A 14,514-nucleotide genomic window follows, 5' to 3' on the forward strand; every position below is an offset into this window, starting at 1 on the left:
CCTAAAATTGTGTAGTAAGTGTGTAGGACATTGTGCCAGCTAAAATCTCATCTCAGAATACTTTTGACTTGAAAATTGTTTCTTCTCTGTCTACTTTGTAACCAAATGCAATCAGCGTGCCTTCAATTATTTAGCTTATTATTACTTAAGTTAAACTTAGGGCTGTAGAATAGTTAAGGGCAAGCGAAGCACAATGTTATGATTTAACAGGCTTTTTAGACCTAGCGTTCCTTTTGTCCCTCAAAAGATGATGCAGAGTTCAGAAGTCCAGGGGGTGGGGGTATTAGTAAATTCTCTTCAGGGTTATTCCCTTTTCTATGTGCCAAGATGAACTTTTCCTGATAGTAGTTTACAAAGAATTGCATTTAAAATGTAATATTTTCATGCTTGTTTCTTTTTCCAAATTTATGCTTATGATTCATGTAGCAAATTAGTTGAGCTCTATTATCTTCTGTACATTTCATGCTATAATTCTTCTTTTCCAAATAAAAATGAAACTTTCAGCTCCCACACATTTATGCTCCTTTGTTTGTTTTTTCTGTAACAAATTGATCCCTCTTATTTGTGCCTTCAGAGAAGAGTGGCTGAAGCTGTCACATTTGTCATTGAATCAGAGAGTGAATCCTTTCTGTGACAGCTTGTAACACGTGTTTTTGTTTTTTATTTTTATTACAACTTCACATTCTGAGTGAAATAAGGCCCTAGGAGACTGAAGGAAGAGGGCTTCAGAAGACCTCTGAGGGGGAAGCTTCTCCATGAGGATTCTTATGATCAGTGGTAGGTGTGTTTGCAATGGCTGAGCTGACTTAAGGCTGGGGCACATGGGTAGCGAGTCCAAGTGTCTGCCATGCCCATGTCTTTGTTTCACAGCCTTCATCAACAGAGATCACAGGGATGCCTTTCATTTTCATTGCTGCAGCCATGCTTACATTGTGAGAGAATCCTAGGCTATGCAGACGAGTTATTTACTCAGGGCTCAGGTGATTTAGTTGATCATTGGGCTTTTGTGATGTGACAGACCACATTCCATTTGGTTGTTTAAGTCATTTATTAATCACAAATCTAATGCACACTCAGTGTCAGGGTCTTTGCTTTGACACTTTACAAGAGAGCCATAATTCTCTTTATCAGTTTAAATATTGACACTTGAGCTTTATCATCCAGTTCTTATACATTTGACCTTATGTAGCAACAAGAACAACCATGGTTCTGCCCACATGCTGTTTAATTATGAGAGCACCAAAAGCAGGAAGACAGTGCTTGAAAGAAGCCCCAATAATTATTTCAAAAATATTAAATGAAACAATTGTCTTGATAATGTCACTTAAGTGAACTAAAGCCATACCAATTGTGTAATCTAACCCTGAAGGTGAGTGAGCACATGTCTGAAGCTTGGAGCTGGTTCAAGAATTAATATTTATTGTTCTTGCAGAGAGCCCAGGTTTACTCAAACTCCTCTGTAGGTTATTTGAAGGACTCAAACATGCATTGTACAAGCCTTTGAATGCATGCAAGAGCTCTATGAAAACTCACTTCAGTGTAACCCATGTGCTCTTGATCCTAATCCATTTATTATTTTGGTTGGTGAAAAATCTAAACAGAAGAAAAGAAGGTTTGATTTGAGGAGACAGTTTACAGATTTTAATTGGGTAACCATAGGTTTCAGGATGTCCAAATTTGCAGATATAATTATGATTAATCTGCCCAATATTTGAAGGACAAAATCCCCAATATTTGCCTAGTATTATACTGGTGTTTGAAAAAAATCTTTCTCTAATTAGAAATAAAGCTGCAAATAAATTATGCTTGTTAGCATTTAATGTTTCCTTCAATAGATTTTTATTTGTGAATCAAAAATTTTAAAAGTGTTAACCTTACAAGGTTGCTAGGTTTAAGAGATTTCACATAGTGTGATACCTGGTCACCAAGTCCTTGCAAATGTAATACTGGGACTATGCTTTTACTATGTTAGTCCTGCTGTCCAAAAATGCTTTACCAATGTATGTCTTTATTTCATTCTAGGAGCATGTTATTTCTGTGTGGATGGCTTTCCCTACATGTGCGTGCACAACCCCACAGACACACAAAGAGAAGTAACTTAGGTTTCTATTAACCCCGCCCTTAGAAAGGAAAGAAAAATTTCTTGATATAACAGTATTCTCATAGATTTTATCCTTAGTGACATTTACCTTTCTATAAAAACACAGCACACGGATAACAAGATTGATATGCATATAATTCATATGAAATGCTAGCTGTGGCTTGTATCGAATTTCATGTAATGGTACACTGTGTTTTCCACACATCTAACAAACTAGGAGTAATTTATTTGGTTCTAAATATCATTTGTAAAGGGAAACTAAGACTGAGAATGACAGTGTTCAGTGAAAATGCTGGGTCACATAGGAAAGGCAAACTACTCCAAGCTGTTTCATTTCTGAAAGGCTTGCTGCACTTATAGTTGGAGTAGTTAGATAATTATTGAATTATTTAGATGACTAGTAATCAAAATAATTTGTTTTACCAACAGTTAGAGCTGATGATTAGATATTTAAAATCTACTCTCAACAATTGTACCAAGCAATTATTTTTAAAGACTACAAAGAACATTCACTAAGATAGAACATATGCTATTTTATGAAACAAATCTTAATTAATTAATTAAAGAGTCTGGAATCAGTTAGTATGTCTTAGGGGTTCTATTGCTGTGATAAGATACCATGACCAAAAGCAACTCAGGGAGGAAAGGGTTTATTTCATCTTACAGCTTGTAGTCCATTACCCAGGGAAGTCAGGACAGGAACTGATGCAGAGGCCATGAGGAGTGCTACTTACTGGCTTACTCCTCATGGTTGGCTCATCTTCCTTTCTTATATCATTCAAGACCACGAGCTCAGGGGAGGTACTACCCACATGGAGCTGGGCCCTCCCATAATTAATCACTAATTAGAAATGCCCTACAGGATTGCCCACAGGCCAGTCTGATGGGGGCATTTTCTCAGTTGAGGTTCCCTATAAAATCAAGACTCTAAACCATAGGTTTAAAGAAAAATCTGGCACTAGGGAAATGTCCAGAGATCTACAAGGATGACACCAACTAACAATCTAAGCAATAGTGGAGAGGCTACCTTAAATGCCCTTCCCGGATAATGAGATTGATGACTACCTTATATATGCCATCCTAGAGCCTTCATCCAGTAGCTGATGGAAGCAGAAGCAGAGACCCACAGCTAAACACTGAGCTGAACTCTGGAATCCAGTTGCAGAGAGGGAGGAATGATGAGCAAAGGGGTCAAGACCAGGCTGGAGAAACACAATGCCCTATTATATCACTCATATATAAAATATGCAAAAAATGTTTTTAGTCATGGTGTCATGTTAATGGAAAGGTGAAAGGAAGGCTGTTTTGACAAAGGGTCTTGAGCAACTAGGTATTTATTCACACCGAAGAAAATGAACCTCTATCTTTATACCTGATTTCATACAGGTTTAATTGGAGTTGAACAGCAGATCTACAAGGATGACACGAACTGACAATCTAGGCAATGGTGGAGAGGATAGCCTAAATGCCCTTCCCCTATAATGAGACTGATGACTACCTTATATACCATCCTAGAGCCTTCATCCAGTGGCTGATGGAAGCACAGGCAGACACCCACAGATATACACTGAACTGAACTCTTGAACCTAGTTGCAGAGAGGGAGGAATGAAGATCAAAGGGGTCGGTACCAGGCTGGTGAAACCCACAGAAACAGCTGGCCTGAACAAGGGGGAGCACATGGACCCCAGACTGCTGTCTGGGAGGCCAGCACTGGACTGATCCAGATCCCTGAACATGGATGTCAATGAGGAGGCCTCTGCACTCTATGGGTCCCCTGGTAGTGGATCAGCCCATCCCATGTCTCAGCCTGGACACATGGGGGAGGACCTAGGCCTGGCCCAGGATGATGTGGTGGATTTTGGGGACCCCCAGTCGAGGGTCCTATTCAGCCTGGGGAGTGGAGGGTGGATGGGGTGGGGAGTAGGTGGGAGGTTGGGGGGAGGAGTGGGGGAGGGAGAGGGAGGAGGGATTGCCATGTGAAGCAAGCTTGTTCCTAATTTGACCTAATAATAAAAGAAAGTCAGAAAGATGAAGTTTCTAAAAGCAAGCCCAGGACACTGTGTTCTTGGTATTGTGTAGTTAAAATTTCTCATGAAAGACAGGATGAACTGGGAAAGAATATCAGACAAAACAAAATATTACAACAAGTAGAACTGAGTACTATATAATAGACTTCAATGTTAAACAGTAAAATAGGATAAATCTAAGGCAGTGTTATTCTAAACACTAGCAAAACTTAATTGGTGCTAATGGTCCACATTTTCCCAAGTAGCTTCCATGTTAACATAACTGAAGACTTAAATTTGAAAATGCAAGGCAAGCATGACAGGGCACTGCTGTAATTCTAGCACTCAGGATGAGGCAGGGGGCTAGTCTGGGCTACATAATGGCACACTATCTCAAAAGAAAGAAAAAGAAGCCACAAGATAGTTGATCAACATGTGAGCTACTTTTATTTGTTTGAATAGTTAATGAGAAAAATGAATCCCTTAAAGACCTATTCAACACATCTTTTAAAATATATTAATCAGGTTTTTAGCCTTAAACACATATAGACATAAGCCACATTAAATGGACCCAGCAGGGTGTGTGTGTGTGTGTGTGTGTGTGTGTGTGTGTGTGTGTGACCATAATTTAGAAGAGGTTGTGAATCTGAGAGGAAGTGTGTGTGTGTGTGGGGGGGGGAAAGAAGTTGAGATATCAGAAATGTAAATATAGTATTTGTGAATGAAATTCTCAAAAAAGAAAGTTTTTTTTTTAAAAAAATCAGATTTTTAGAAGTAATTTAGAAAACCAGTGCAGTCAAGAAATAGCAATTGTACTGTACTTGCTATAAAATAATAAATTTTCCATGCTCATGCTATCAAAATTCAAAAGTAAAATCTTCAAGTTCATCTGCTTGACTTTTATTTACTGTGACATTTGCATTTATCATTAAGAAGATTTAGTTTAGTTTTTAAAATAACTTCTAGCCATCATTTTAAATATAGATGTCCTTTTATTTAATTCAGGACAAAATTAATTACTTTAATTTTTAGCCAACTAATGAAGGACATATAAAATTACATATTTCATTAGCTTTAATTGGAAATGACTCCGTTGCCTTACTGTAACCCCAGTGGACTTGGGACTTATTAAAACACTTTGACAACTGGATTGCAAAACAACAACTTCAATCTGCTCTGAGCCTGCGCTTATTTTGAAGCATGTAGAGTTAACCATGTACGTTCACATAGGCGTTCTTGAGGGAAATAATGTTACCTTCAAGTTCCTTTTCTTTTTCTTTTGTTCTTTTTCCAAGAACAAGGATGCTCTTTTTCTTCACATCACATCAGATTTTGTATTGCTCATGAGAGAGTCATGGGACAATTGCTTTATATGTTATCAACTATCTAAGCATTTATTTTACCTGGTGCTCATGATTAGATAAGGTGTTAAGGTCTCATTGGTCTGCATTCTCCAGAAACGTTTATCCTCACGCACGATTGAAGTACCCATTACTTGGGGCTAGAGAGAGAACTCAGTGGTTAAGAGCATTAGCTGCTCTTGCAGGGGACCCAGGTTTGCTTCCCAGCACCCATAGGGGAGCTCACAACCATCTGTGACTCCAGTCCCATGAGATTGAAGTACTCTTGTAGCCTCCATGAGCACCAGGCATACACATAGAGCACATACATACATCTAGGTAAAACACTCGTATGCATAAAATAAAAATAAATAATTCTTTAAAATATTGAAATATGTCCCTATGCACAAAATATCATAAGTATAGATTTTAATAATTTAAGACAATACCAAGTCTGTAACTTGAAATGTAGTTATGGTTTTGAATGTTGTAATCACTGTATAAAAATGCTATATTTGAGTTTGTTTACAAATGTAACTGCAGTATATTAATTTTATTAGGCTATGAATGTGTATTACTATAAAACATAGCAGCAATTTCCCTTGAAGTCTTCAAAATTTAATCACATTGTAAATGTACTTATAATGCAAATGTAGTCACATTAATTCTATATTAAAATACCTAACTTTAATTTCTTAGTGTATTTTTCAGGTTAGTATAATACCATTTATGGTTGAAAATCCCTTTTTTCACCCTGAGGGGAACTGTCCTGTCAACTTTATGTCAACATGAAAGAAGTTACAGTCATTTGGCAAGAGGGACTCTCAACTGAGAAAATAGCTCCATAAGCTTGGCCTGGAGGCAAGTGTGTGGTGCATTTTCTTAATTAGTGATTGATATGGGACGTACAGCCCATTGTGGGTGGTACTACTTCTGAACAGGTGGTCCACATACTATAAGCATTCTAAGTAAGCCAGGCTGGAACAAATCAGTAAACAGCAGTCTTCCATGGCCTCTGCATCAGTTCCTGTGTACAGGTTCCTTCCTCAACGTCCTTCAGTGCTGGAATGTGTCCTGGAAGTGTTAAGATGTAAGAAACTCCTTCCTCTCTAAGTTGCTTTTGGGTATTGTGGTCTGTCACAGCAGTAGAAACCCTAACTAGAACAGAACTGTAAGTATTTTCACTTAAATGTTTATCTTCAGTTTTTGTTTTGTTTTCTGAGACATGGTTTCTCTGTGCCCTGGCTGTCCTGGAACTTGCTCTGTAGACCAGGCTGGCCTTGAACTCACAGAGATTTACCTGCCTCTGCATCCCGAGTGCTGGGATTAAAGGTGTGCAGTACTAATGCCCGGCTTTGTCTTAAGTTTTGCTTCATGATTGTACATGTGTGACAGAGAGCATGGGGATCGGTCTGATGAGAACCAAATTTTACAAAGTGTTGGTAAAGTTTTGTTTTTGCTCAAAAGTTTCTTTGCTTTGCAACTAAAGCAGTTTTAGGCCTTAGCTAGCTAACCACAAAAAATTCACCTCTGTAATGGCCCTGAAAAGCACCTAGCTTCGTACATTTGTTTGAATTATCACTTGCTTTTGTTAAAGTCTCTTAGTGGGGAGTGCTAGACCTAACAAACTCTCTATATTCCACTTAGGAGCTAGAGTTTGCATCTTAAGGTTGGGGGGCAACAACCTATAACATTGGTTTGATTCGATTTTCCATCTTTGGAACATTGAGTTTGTTTTGGATAACTTAGTGTGCATCTATCACAAGTGTGCATCTATCACATCTATCACATAACTTAGTGTGCATCTATCACATCTATCACCTTTTTGTGCCTTTATTTTGATCTCTTGAGGAAGTACCATCAGTGAATTGGTTCATCAATATTTAATTCATCTTAAGATAATGACCTGAGAAATAAAATGTGTATTCAAGTTTTTATTTCTGTGTTGGTTGAGGAGTAAATACCATTTTTGAGATTTCCAAAACAATGCATTGTTCTCACAGTAATGAATATATAGATGCTGGGGAAAAGTCACTATCTGGGTGATAATATTCTGTTAACAAGACAAGACATTCAGAGTGTATTTTGGTAAAGGTGAGCTAGAAGAAATACTCCAGTTGAAGCAAAATTAGATCTGTGATTTGGTAGGCTTTAGGCAGAAATCAATCCAGTATCAGTCACAGACCTCTGAGAAAAGTGCCTATTACTAGTAAGTACAAAAATACCAGGACCTCCTTTCTGCAGAGCATTAGACTCACAGTCAAGTGAGCAATCACACAGCAAACAAGTCATTTTTCTTATATGCCACCGACTTCTCCCTTCTGCACAATGTTTTAGGATACTCACATTGGAAGGGGTCATGCTGGACAAAACATGTAGAAAACAAACAATATTAAGGACAAAACTTAACTTGTTTATATTGCCCCAAAATAAAGTGCTAGAACTGACAGACAACCAGATGTTTTATTTTTCTTTAAAAATACGTTTTAGCTCTCAGAATGTAGCTCAGTAGTACAAGATGCACTTAGCATGTACAGGGACTAGGTTTAATCTGGAGCACGAATGGGAGGGAATAAAAAGGAAACAATTTATTCCTTTCTAATTCAAAATTCCTTTTGATTATTAAGTTTCATGGACTATTCAAAGTTTCTGTTTCCTTGGTATTTTGTGAGGGCTTACCTGCTGCTATTGGATCACATGATTTTTCACATGTATAAATAAACACATTGAATTCTGAGGAAATATTTTTAGCGCATTTCCACTGAATAGGACTAATGAGGCATATTGAGAACAGTCAATGGTTGGACTTTGTAAAGATAAGCTCCTTAAGCTAAATGAAATAGGCCCGGAACCTAGAACAAAACAAAATGTAAAGCATTGCAATGATAAACTGTATCTAAATGTTTGAGAGAGAAACTTACTAATTTGATTACTCTCCAAATAAGCCAATGCAGCGAGTCTGCAGAGTGGATGGCAGCATCAGAGTGGGGCAGAATCACAGTGAAGAGGGCCATTTTCAGCTAATGCTTGAGTCACTCTGAGTACACCTTTCTAATGGCAAGGTAGAGAGATTACTTGATAAATAGGCAAGTGACTTAGTAGGGCCGTGTGTTTACAAACATAATAAATGTGACAGAAGGAACAAGTCCTAATGCCATTTTAGAATGTAATGTTAGAGGCTAAAATAATTTCCTTCTTGAACATAGAAAAGACATGAATATATCTGTACATTTACAGCCACAGTGGTTTCAAGATAGCATGGGGATCATTAAAGTCTGTCACATCATTTGGGGTAGGGCCTAGGCCCGTCTCTGTGTATGTGGGCTGAAATAGAATCCCTCAATAGGGAATGGGCTCCCAAAGTCCATTTGTCCACTAGGGATAAATACTGGTTCCACTGTTAGAGGTCCCATAAACTGCCCAGGCCTCCTAACTGGCACCCACATTCAGAGGGTTTGATTCAGTCCAATGCTGGTTCCCCAGGTTAACCACTGGGATCCCTGTGCTCTCACTAGGTCAGGTCAGCTGGTTCTGTAGGCTTCTCCAGCATGGTCTTGACTGCTTTGCTCATCCCTCCTCCCTCTCTACAACTGGATTCCAGGAGTATGGCTCAGTGCTTAACAGTGTGTGCCTACTTCTGTTTCCATCAGTTATTGGATGAAGGCTGTTCAGAGGTTTTGTTTTGGTCCTATGTTGGTTCCCCAGCCATCAGACTGGGGTCCATGAGTTCCCACTTTCTCAGTTTCTGCAGTTTTCCCCAGCATGGTCTTGACCCCTTTGTTGGTCACTCCTTCCTCTCTGAAACTGGATTCCAGGAGCAGGACTCAGTGAAATCATCCACCATGATCAAGTAGGCTTCATCCTAGGGATGCAGGGATGGTTCAACATATGAAAATCCATCAGGGTAATCCACCACATAAACAATCTGAAAAGGAAAAACCACATGATCATCTCATTAGATGCCGAAAAAGCCTTCAACAATGTTCAACACCCCTTCATGATAAAGGTCTTGGAGAGATCAGGGATAACAGGAACATACCTAAACATACTAAAGGCAATATACAGCAAACCAACAGCCAACATTAAACTAAATGGAGAGAAAAATCAATGTGATTCCTATAAAATCAAGAGCAAGACAAGGTTGTCTAGTCTCTCCATATCTCTTCAATATAGTACTTGAAGTTCTTGCTAGAGCAATAAGAAAACAAAAGGAGATCAAGGGGATAAAAATTGGAAAGGAAGAAGTCAAACTTTCACTATTTGCAGATTATATGATAGTTTACATAAGTGACGTGAAGAATTCTACCAGAAACTCCTATAGCTGATAAACACCTTCAGCAAAGTGGCAGGATACAAGATTAACTAAAAAAAATCAGTAGCCCTACTATATATAGACAATAAAGGGGCTGAGAAAGAAATCAGAGAAACATCACCCTTTACAATAGCCCAGACAACATAAAATATCTTGGGGGTAACTCTAACCAAACAGGTGGAAGACCTGTATGACAAGAACTTTTTAGTAGTTAAAGAAAGAGATTAAAGAAGATACCAGAGAATGGAAAGATCTCCCATGCTCTTGGATAGGTAGGATCAACATAGTAAAAATGGCAATCTTGCCAAAAGCAATCTACAGATTCAATGCAATCCCCATCAAAATCCCAGCACAATTCTTCACAGAAAGGACAATACTCAACTTTATATGGAAAAACAAAAGACCCAGGATAACCAAAACAGCCCTGTACAATAAAGGAACTCCCAGAGGCATCACCATCCCTGACTTCAAGCTCTATTATAGAGCTATAGTACTGAAAACAGCTTGATATTGGCACAAAAGTAGACAGAGAGACCAATGGAATTGAACAGAAAACCCTGATATCAACCTACACACCTACAAACACCTGATTTTTGACAAAGAAGTTATACAATGGAAAAAAGAAAGCATCTTCAACAAATGGTGCTGGCATAACTGGATGTGGGCATGTAGAAGATTGCAGATAGATCCATATCTATCACCATGCACAAAAATTAAGTCCAAATGGATCACAGACCTCAACATAAATCCAGCTACACTGAACCTCTTACAAAATAGGCATTCTATCTATGAAGTTTACTATCCTAAACATCTGTGTGTATATTTTTTAAATACCAAGTGTTTGGATGGACACAAAGAAAGTACTGTGTCATACCCTGCAAGTGGGAGCATAAGTTGGTATGTGTGTTTAATGAGTTGTTTGCTAATATCAAGTGTAGTTAAGTATGTGAACTAAGGCTTAGTGATTTCTCTTGTGGACATGTACTCACACAGCTGCCAAGATAATTTTGCTAGCATTGCTTGGCAGAAGGAAAAAAAATTGAAATAACAAGTAATCAGATAACTACATTATGGATGGTGCCACAATAAAATCTGCATAGAAATAAAAACAGTTGACCTAGAGCCATATAGTATCACAAATCAATATAATGTCATATGAAAAATATAGGATAGAAACAATATGATAGCATTTATATGAACTACAAACATACAAATGATATTTTAATGCATAACTTAGAGTAAATGGATATGTTTCAGAATAATGAAAGGCAAATCAAATATGGTAGGGGCCAGAGAGAGAGAGAGAGAGAGAGAGAGAGAGAGAGAGAGAGAGAGAGAGAGAGAGAGAGAGAGAGAGAGAGAGACTAGTACCTGAGAGTTCACGTTATTCTCTCTACATATTTATGTCAGTAATTAATATTTTCATATAAAACATTCTACTGTTTCTTAGTACTAGGAAAGTGGAATAAAATGTCTTCTCCCATGATGATTGAAATTGCATCAATCTTACCTTCCATATGTCCCTGTGGATTTTATTTTCTTCTTGTTATCTTACATGTGACTGAAAATCAAGCAGGAACTCTTTCTCACAGTTTTTTTTAATAAATAGCTACAAATTACTATGAAATACATTTGCACAGTGGAAAGTTAACATAAAAAAATCTTCATGGATTTATATGAGTGAATGTGTTGTGGAAGAAATACTTTCACTTAAGAATGTGTAAACAGTTGTCATGTGAGAACCTCTTGAAAGCCATGATAATTCAATATTTTTACCTCATGAACATTTTGCTTCTTAAAAAAATTTTGAGACCCAATGTCACAGAGAAGCCATGGCTGTCCTGGAACTCACTCTGTAGACCAGGCTGGCTTCAAACTCACAGAGATCTGCCTGCCTCTGCCTCCCGAGTGCTGGGATTAAAGGCATGTTCTACAATGCCTGGTTCATTCTACTTCTTTTTAAATATTTATATTTATGTGTATTGTGTGCCTGATTGTGAGCATATATATCACATGTGTGCAGTACCTGTCAAGGCCAGAAAATGGAAGAAAATCCCACGGAACTGGAGTTACAGATGGTTGTGAACTATATTCTGGGTACTGGGAACCAAACCTGCTCTGTAAGAGCAGCCAATGCTCTTAACTGCAGGGCCATATCTCTGGCCTGCATTTTCCTTCTTAAAGTTCTTACAAATTATAATTTCCAACATGCATTTAGTGCTCATCCACAGCAATATTTGAATTTATAGGCCTAGTAGAACTTGTGAGGATGGTGGCTCTTTGGTTCAGGGGCTAGTCCTGTATATAATTCAGACAGCTATGAGAGTCCACACTAAGAATGCAATAACTCCGAGAAACTCAGTGCACACTTGCTACATAAATAAAACAATGCTAGACATGAAATGGAAGGGAAAACAGAGATTACTCACCACAGTCTTGTGCAAAATTCCTGAGTATCTTAAGTAGGAATGATATATTTATCTTGAACACAAAAGACAATAAATATGCCAGGGACTCGAGGGATGGTTAAGAACAGTGGCTGCAGATGGGGCCCCAGTGCTGAGAGGGGGAAGTGGACACTGGCTCCCATCCATAACCTAGAAGTTGTCTCCAATTGCCATCCAGTCACAAAGGAAAACTTAGTTCTCTCCAATGGAGTCTCATTGGGTATATAAACCACATGCCTAGTAGTTTGATGGCCAGCACAAAGTGAACTAAATGCTGCTTTTGTGGACATTTTGTCTCATATGGCTTTGTTGGGGCTTTTTTTTAAAGAAAACTTTACTGGACTTTTGTTTGTATATTATGGCTTCTGATGTTATGTTTTTATGAATTTTGTGTGTGTTGTATTTGCCTTTTTATTTTCTAAAGAGAGAGAGGGGAAAGGCATGGAGTTTGGTGGGTGGGGAGGATTTGGGAGGAGATGAGGGAAAGGGGGCCCTGATCAGACTATACAGTACGAAAATATTTTCAATTAAAATTACCAAACATTGGTTGCTGTTTCATAGGACCTGGGCTTGTTTCCCAGTACCCACATGGCAGTTTACAATGGGGCATAACACCAGTTATAGGGGTTCAGTGTCTTCTTCTTGCCTCTATGGCAAAGACAAACATAGAGTACACATACATGAAGGCAAATAAGCATACATAAAATAAAATAAGCAAATCTTTAAAGACAATACGCCTATGCAGGCATCTACATAAAATAAAATCAATCTAAAAATGAAAAACAACACACTATGGCATAGAAAAGGAGACAGATGCAGAAGCTGACTTTCTTCATCCCTCTCTTCATAGGCCCTGAGGAGTTATCACTTATCCTCAGAGAGCTTGCCTCTTGCTTGGCTCGTCCCGTGCATTGCTTCCTTGATCTTCAAGCTACCTGGAGCTCTCTCAGCAGAGCTCCCTTTTTTCACTAGGTAGCTTTGTTGATATTCTATCTTTTTAAAAAATTCTTTAATTACTACTCATATTTACATATCCATCTCCCCCATTCCCTCAACCTCCCATCCTCTCATGTTCCCCCCAACCTCCCCAACCCACCCCCGACTCCTCCCTAGGGATAGTGAGGCCCTCCACGAGGGACCTTCAAAGTCTGTCATATGATTTGGGGGAGGGCCTAGGCCCTCCTTGTTGTATCTGGGCTGCAATAGTATCCCTCCATAGGGAATGGGCTCCCAAAGTCCATTTGTGCTCTAGGGATAAACACTGGCTCTACTGTCAGAGATCCCATAGACTGTCTTGGCCTCCTAGCTGGCACCCACATTCAGAGGGCTTGGTTTGGTCCAATGCTGTTTCTGAAGACTAGGGTCTCTATCCTCTCAGTAGGTCAGGTCCACTATTTCTGCTGGTTTCTCTAGCACCGTCTTGGCTCCGTTGCTCATCCCTCCTCCCTCTCCACAACTTGATTCCAGGAGTATGGTTCAGTGCTTAGATGTGGGTGCCTGTTTCTGCTTCAAACAGCTACTGGATGACGGCTCTATGAATGGTAACCAAGGTAGACACCAATCTCATTATAGGGGAAGGTCATCAATGGCATCCTCTCTACCACTGCCTAGAATCTTAGTTGGGGTCATCCCCGTGTATGCCCTAACATTTCCCCTGTGCCAGACCTCTCTCCAAACCTGTACTGTCTCCCTCTATCAAGGCATCTCCTTTCTTGCCCTCCTCTATTCCTCCCCTGTCTCAGTCTTCTTATTCTCCTCCCCCTCCCCTTCTTCCCTTCCCAAATCCTTCCTCCCCCCAGGGGCTCCCACTTTGGTCAGGGGTTCTTGTTACCCTCCCCTTCTTTGAGGGACTATGCAATCTTTTGGGGTCCTCCTTGTTTCCTAGCTCCTCTGACAGTGTGGATTGTAGACTGGTAATCCTTTGTTCTATGTCTAAAAATCATATATGAGTGAGCACATACCATGTTTATCTTTTTGTGACTGGGTTACCTCACTCAGGATGGTTTCCTTTAGTTCCATCCATTTGCCCGCAAATTTCAAGATTCTATTATCTTTTTTTTTCTGTTGAGTAGTACTCCATTGTATAAATGTAATACATTTTCTCTATCCATTCTTCAGTTGAGGGGCATCTAGGTTGCTTCCAGGTTCTGGCTATTACAAATAATGCTGCTATGAACATAGTTGAACATATGTCCTTGTTATATGAATGTGCATTCTTTGGGTATATGCCCAAGAGAGGAATTGCTGGATCTTGAGGTAGACTGATTCCCATTTTCTCGAGGAGTCGCCATACTGATTTCCAAAGTG

The 14,514-nt window shown here is 39.1% G+C and overlaps 1 protein-coding gene across 1 annotated transcript in view; it reads left to right on the top strand.

The window, feature by feature from the left end:
* Mcf2 (MCF.2 cell line derived transforming sequence) overlaps nucleotides 1-14,514 on the top strand; it is a 95,823-nt gene that overhangs the window by 78,942 nt on the left and 2,367 nt on the right. The gene's annotated exons all lie outside the window — the stretch shown is intronic.

This window comes from Cricetulus griseus, chromosome X (genome assembly GCF_003668045.3).
Source record: "Cricetulus griseus strain 17A/GY chromosome X, alternate assembly CriGri-PICRH-1.0, whole genome shotgun sequence".
Lineage (NCBI taxonomy): Eukaryota > Metazoa > Chordata > Mammalia > Rodentia > Cricetidae > Cricetulus > Cricetulus griseus.